Here is a 7,211-nt window from a genome sequence, read left to right as displayed (position 1 = left end):
AACAAGCAATTTGGTGAATTATACCTCTGTGATCAAAACTTAAACATTTCTCTCTTCTCTACCTGATTTCTTCAGAGAATGGAAACTCTCAGGTTTTCAGAAGCTTTATCAGATCATTAGGAAGGCCACCTTACACGCAGCCTGTGAAAACCTCAAAGGTATCTGGGTTTTTAAAAGGGAAAGAATTCACTGAGATCTTTAAGATAAAAATCTTTAAGACAAACCCTTGGCATGACTTTCCTAGCCCTGGGGTGCCTTTTAAAAGCTTAGTCTATGATTCCCCATAAAGTTCTAACAAAGCAAATTTAAAAAAAAAAAGCTATATGATCAGTTTTATTCACATAAATCATTACACCAAGGTTGTTGACACCAGAACTAATTGGCAAATAAATTAGTCTTGGTTTGGCTAATATTTGATAAAAATAAAAGCAATTTTAGAGAGAAAGAGATGCTTCAATGAAAACTTGCTAAATCTGTTAATCTCGTTCTTTTAATTGTGGTCACTATCACTAAGACTTACTTCCTAGATCTTTGCTATTATGTTATGTGGCTGCAAAGTTTAAGTGAGCTTCTAAAAGAACATTCTAAGCTTGTTTCTAAAGTTTCTCTCAGTAATCTATTTTTAGATAAAAATCAGATGCCCCAAAACCTACGAGAGGACTATGTATACTAAAAAGGACATAATATAAAAAGACTATTTCCAAGCTTGTAGAGGCAGACCCCAGTCCCTCACAATGGAGCCAGGAGGAGGTACAACAATTTAGGGATTTAAGAGAGGCACTGACAGGTGCCCCTCTTCTGGCTCTACCATCCTTTTAAAAAACCTTTTCATTTATTCATAAGCATGGGCTGGGATGTAAGCATGGGCTGGGAGATGGCTCCAGGGGTTCTCACACAGAAACACAGGGAAAGCCACCAGCTGGTGCCCTTCCTTTCCTGCCTCCTGGACCCTGTCACCAGAGGATGGCTGAGTATATACAGTTGGTAGCCGCCACTGCCCTATTAACTGGAGGAAACAAACAAACAAAAAAAACCCTCACCTTTACAGGAAGGCTGACTGTGAGTATAAAAACAGGATATGGGGACACAAATGCCTGGGCAAAATGGATAAAATATTCTGTAGATACACTAGACAAAAATAGCTTTTATGCTTGTGCCACAGGGAGAGATTGGAGGCCCAAGTGGTTCCCTTTCCTTTGGGGTGGTCATCAGACCCACAGGGTCTTGAATGTGTGGTGGCCCTCTTCCAGGACAAAACGGCTTGAAATGATGAGTCCAGTCGGACTTTGTCACTGCTATTCCCTGAGGTCAAAAGTTCTGCGGGTCAGCCCCCAAGAACTCTTCAGCAGCCAAAGAAAATGTCAACTTCTCCTTGGGTCTAAAATGACAAGAGGCAAAAGCAACTTTCTTAGGCAACCTGACCAGGTGCAGTGAAAGCCGGTCCTACATCACTCCCACAATAAATCCCAGTTCCAAGTGCCCCAGGCAGATGTCCGCTGGTATTGTGGGAGTCCACTAATGGGCATCCTTCTGGAATATCAAAGTGACACCCGTACTTTGGTGCAATTGGCCATCCCTTTCACCCTGGCATTTAGGCTCCAATCTCAACTCAGCCAATCCTGAGGAAACAAGATATCACCCCCACGGAGGGTGGTGGTCCTTTGACCCCCAGGTCTATATTGACACAATAGGTGTTCCAAACAAATTTAAGACAAGAAATCAGGTAGCTGCCGTGTTTGAATCTGCTCTCTTTTGGTGGTCAACCATAAACAAAAATGTCGATTGGATAAACTACATCTTTTACAATCAACAAAGTTTCATTAATTACACTAGAGACGCCATTAAAGACATAGCTGAACAGCTAGGGCCAACTAGTCAAATGGCATGGGAAGATAGACTTGCTTTAGACATGACCCTAGCAGGAAAGGGTGGAGTCTACGTAATGATTGATATCCAGTGCTGCCCATTCATCCCAACAACACTGCCCCAGACAGCACCATCACCAAGGCCCCATGCATATTAATAACCTTAGCAGATGAGCTTTCAGAGAATTCTGGTATTAATGACCCCTTCACAGATCTTTTAGAAAATTGGGTTAAAAGAAAGAAAGAAAAGAAAAGAAATGGACTAAATCTTTACCCCTCAAATTGCTGTAGTTAGTGTCCGTGTCTTAGTAAATGTTATATGATTCCTTGTGCCAGGGGACTTACTCAAAAATTAATAGAAACTGTCCTAACAAAGCAATTGGGACCCCCCTCCCCACCAAGCCAATATACTCCTGATGGACACAATAGAACATGAAAGCCAAACCATGCTCAAAGAGTTTGAAGAAAAGAATATTTGATAAAAAATGAAAGGGGGGACTTGTGGAAAGTAACATAATGTCTTTTCTATCAAAGGAAACCTCGGTTACTCTATTTTGCTCCAGTTTCGCCTTCCTGCGACCCCCACCCCTCCCCTTCCCCTCTTCTCCCAGTAACAATGTGTTTCAGATTAGCCAACCAATAAGAATGTGTACCCTGACCATGGGAAGGGGACAGGAACATCACCTGCGTTAGGGATAAATAGGCGAGGGTCCTTTGTTCGGTGTGCACACTTTTTGGAGAGCCCGTGCCCTTCTGCAGAAGTAAAGAGCCTTGTTGAGATTTCTCCTTGTCCAACGTGTCTCACTTTCCGACATCGACAACCTGAGCACAGAGTTAATTTCCAACATACTGGAAGCTAATGTCAACCAATCCCTTACAAACTGTAAGAGAAAAATATTTCTAATACAGAATCATATATCCAGCCAAAGTAGCAAATAAGCATAGTGGCGGAGGCATTTTGAGATATGTGAGCTCTCAGAAAATTCATTCCCAGTGTACCTTTTTCAAGAAGCTAGCAGTGGACGTTTACTACAAAACACGAAGTCAGAAAGAGAAATCTGTAACCACCAGAAAATAGGGAATTCTACATAAAAGAAAGGTGATACAGTACTATCCAGCAACCCTGCTCCTTGGCATTTACCCAAAGGAAAAGAAAGCTTCGGTCCACACAAAAACCTGCACATGGACGTGTACAGCAGGTTTATTCAAAACCTGGAAACCCAGATGTCCTTCAGTAGATGAGTGGATAAATAAACTATGGTCCATCCAGACAATGGAATATTACTTGGAGCTAAAAAGATACAAGCTGTCAACTCATGAAAAGACAGGGAGGAGTCTTAAATGCACGTTACTGAAAAAGAAGCCAGTTACTGAAAAAGAAGCCAATCTGAAAAGGACACATAGTATACAATTCCAACCCCTGACCTTCTGGAAAAGGCAAACTTAGGGCAGAGTCTGTAAAAAGATCAGTGGTTGTCAGGGGTTGGAGGAAAAGAAAGATGAAAAGGCAGGCACAGAGGATTTTTAGGACAGTGAAACTCTTCTGCACAAAAATTAATGATGGATATGTGCCATGATACATCCATCCAACCCCCCAGAAAGTACACGACCAAGCATGAACCCTGATGTAAACTATGGACTCTGGATGAAAAGGGCATGTCCATGTTCATGGACTGTAAGAAGCTCATTGCTCTGGTGGGGGGGTCGTCTTTAACGGGGGAGGCCAGGCATCTCACTATGAACCAAAAACTGCTCTTTAAAACAGCCTATTTTTGAGTTCCCATTGTGGCACAAAGGAAACGAATCCAACTAGGAACCCTGAGGTTTTGGGTTCAATCCCTGGCCTTGCTCAGTGGCTTAAGGATCTGGCATGGCCGTGAGCTGTGGTATAGGTCGCAGATGCAATTTGGATCCCACATTGCTGTGGCTGTAGCGTAGGCCAGAAGCTACAGCTCCGATTTGACCCCTGGTCTGGGAACTTCCATATGCCATGGGTATGGCCCTGAAAAGACAAAAGAACAAAAAAATAGCCTATTTTTTTCCAAGCTAATTCATTCCAACCTTAATACTGCTTCTTGCAACATTGTCTAAGGAAAACATAAGAATCATTAAGAGAAACCATGTATGTTGTAACTGAATTTTTTTCCCCAAATTTATGTAATAAAATAGGGAGGAAAAGATCACAAGAAAAGAGGTGAAAATAATACCTGGAATGAGAATATTTCTCGCTGAGGGAGCAACCTATCCAGAGAGAAGCAGACTATGGAAGTGAGCATGCTGACATGTTTGAATGCATTCAGAGGTGATTCTTACCACGGGGGGTGGGGGTGCAGAATGTATTGCTGAGTTAGTGATTAGGACTAGAAAACCACTGCTCAGACACCATGTGCACAGCAGCCAAAACATGGAAACAACCTAAATGCCCAGTGACAGAGGAATGGATAAGACGCAGTGTATATATGTGAGACTGGCAGAAAAAAAGCTGCTTTTCATAAATTAGAGACAATTTACTTTCAAATATAAAGAATACCAAAAATATAAGTCCATTTCTGTGTGTGCCATTTGATATTAATGATTTCACCTTTCAGGCCTCACTTTTTCCACTCATTACCCAAAGGCAGAAGACTGTTGAACCATTTGGGGCACTATTTTTTTTTTTTTTATGAAGGCTGTTTTGCATAAGAAATATCCATGGCATTATAATCAGAAATTAATCTGGCTACATTCAAGTTTTTAAGGGGATGCCAAAACCACTTGTAAGATACACACAAGCTATTGAAGGTATAGGTTTAGGTGAATGTAGGGCAAAAGATGCCCTAATGTCCATCCGACCTTTGCCAGGTTGGGGATGGTCTTCATGACCTCAATTTGACCTTAGCCGTGAGAACCAGTCTGGCTCAGGCTAGTTGTTCAGTGACCAGAACTAGAGGCATTTTCAGCTCATGGACCAGAACCCCGTCCAGCCTGGGAAGCCCAGGGTGCCTTGTGAAGGAGACCCCCAAACAGCAGAGCTGCCAAACACCTTCTAAATCAGGGTTCTCTGACTCTGTTATTCATCCTATCAGTGAAAAAAATATTTCAATCTAAAACCTAACATGAGGAGTTCCCACTGTTGTGAAGTGGATTATGGACCTGGCATTGCCGCAGCTGCAGTATAGGTCACAGCTGCGGCTTGGATTCGATCCCTTGCCAGGGAACTTCCATATGCCATGCGTGCAGCCAAAATAAATAAATAAAAATAAGACCTAACACGTGCATATATTATCAATTGTATGAACACATCATGATTATGAAACATACTCACAAAAACAGACATTAAAAGAATCTAGACATAAAATGCAATTTTTAGAGATATCTCTATACTTCTACTGGAATTTCAGCAAACCATGCTGCCCATCTTGGGTATAGCCACCCACTGCCCCAATCTCTCAGCTCCCTGGAGCCCGGGCAGGGGGGTGGGAACAACTGCACATCCCCTGCGTCTGAGTTTCACCTCTAGGCCGTTTTCTGCACTGATGGAGCCACAAGCCAAGCAAAGGCCCCCTCACCCACTTTGGACTGAACCAGCCATGGACCACATGCAAGGATTCCAGGAAAGACAGCAACAGAATGACGAGGCTATCTGTGTATGTTCTCTGGGGAAAGAAAACAGGAAAAGAGCAGAAAACTAAAATTACCTGTGGTCCAACTCCTAGGAGACAACACTGCCTACACTTATTCTTTTAATTTTCTTTTTACAGCTGCATCTATGGCATATGGAAGTTCCCAGGTTAGAGGTCAAATAGGAGCTGCAAGCTGCCAGCCTACACCACAGCAACATAGATCTGAGCTGCATCTTTGACCTGCACTGCAGCTTGCAGCAACACTGGATCCTTAAACCCACTGATTGAGGCCAGGGATCCAACCCGCATCCTCATGGATACTAGTCAGGCTTGTTACCGCTGAGATACAGTGGGAACTCCTGGAGATTCCTATTGTCAACCTGGGACAGAGTATTTTCACTGTCCACTGAAGTTATGTAACCCATCTAGGCAGCAATAGTTGGGCATTCTGCTCCCCACCAACCACAGACTGGGGAGTGCCCTCAGGCAAAAGGGCATCAACTCACCAGTCCTACCCAGTAGCCTTATCTTTCAAGAGTAGACTCGCTCTGCTACTCCTCACTGCACTCAAAGATGAGATAGAAACATCATAATTCTTGTTATCTGAGGAGCTACTAGGCCAGGCTATTACAGCCATGATTCTCAGCTGAGGTCAATTTTGTCTAAAGGGAACTTTGGTATGTGCCTTAGATACTGTTTGTGGTCACCACTGGGATAGACTGCTAGTAGCATCTATGGGATAGAGGCCCAGGATGCTCCCGAACATCCCACAATGGGCAGGACACTCCCACTACAACAAACGAGCTTCAAATTCAAAGGTCGAAGATGCCAAGGTTGAGAAATCCTGCTTTATAGGAAATCAGGCCTCCTCATTTTTAGTGGCTACATTGTTATATACATTATAACCACATTATTTAATGAATCTTCTAAGACTACGTATCACACTCAACAAACACAGCTCCATGTGGGGAAGAGGAAGTCAAATTGGTCTTAACTCTTTCCTAAAATTGTACTCAAGTTTCCAATGGAACAGTGTCAAAAAGTGCAAAAATGGGAACAAAACAGCACTTTCATCAAGCATGGTATTAAGCACAAAGACTGAGGTCATAGGTCTAAGGACATAACCTTTCACTATATCATAACCATTTGCTCTTGAGAAGTTCAGAGGAAGGTGGATTAAGAAAGGAAAAATCCTCTCAGCAGCAGTTAGGTTTAAACATAAAATTACACATTATATCAACATGCTACAATGTTACATTTACTTAGACTCCCTCATAATTTCTATTTTCAGATTCATAATCTTTCTTTGACATTAGAAATTGCCTACATACATGACCCAATGATTTCTGAATTAAAAATCACCTGAGGGAGTTCCCATGGTGGCACAGCAGAAACGAATCTGACTCGTATCCACCAGGATGCAGGTTCGATCCCTGGCTCGCTCAGTGGGTTAAGGATCCGGTGCTGCTGTGAGCTGTGGTGTGGGTCACAGACGTGGCTCGGATCCCGTATTGCTGTGGCTATGACGTAGGCTGGCAGCTGTAGCTTGGATTTGACCCCTAGCCTGGGAACTTGCATATGCTGTGGATGTGGCCCTAAAAAGAAAAAAGAAAAAAAAAAGGAAAAAAAAATCATCCAGGTTAAAGAAAAAACATTAAATTTTACTAACAATTATACATAAGTATTAAATGTTCTAATTCATCCTATGCATAGACATATAATCCAGTTTACTTACAATTTGGGA

This window comes from Sus scrofa, chromosome 6, assembly GCF_000003025.6.
Source record: "Sus scrofa isolate TJ Tabasco breed Duroc chromosome 6, Sscrofa11.1, whole genome shotgun sequence".
NCBI lineage: Eukaryota > Metazoa > Chordata > Mammalia > Artiodactyla > Suidae > Sus > Sus scrofa.
This window is presented reverse-complemented; position numbering follows the sequence as displayed.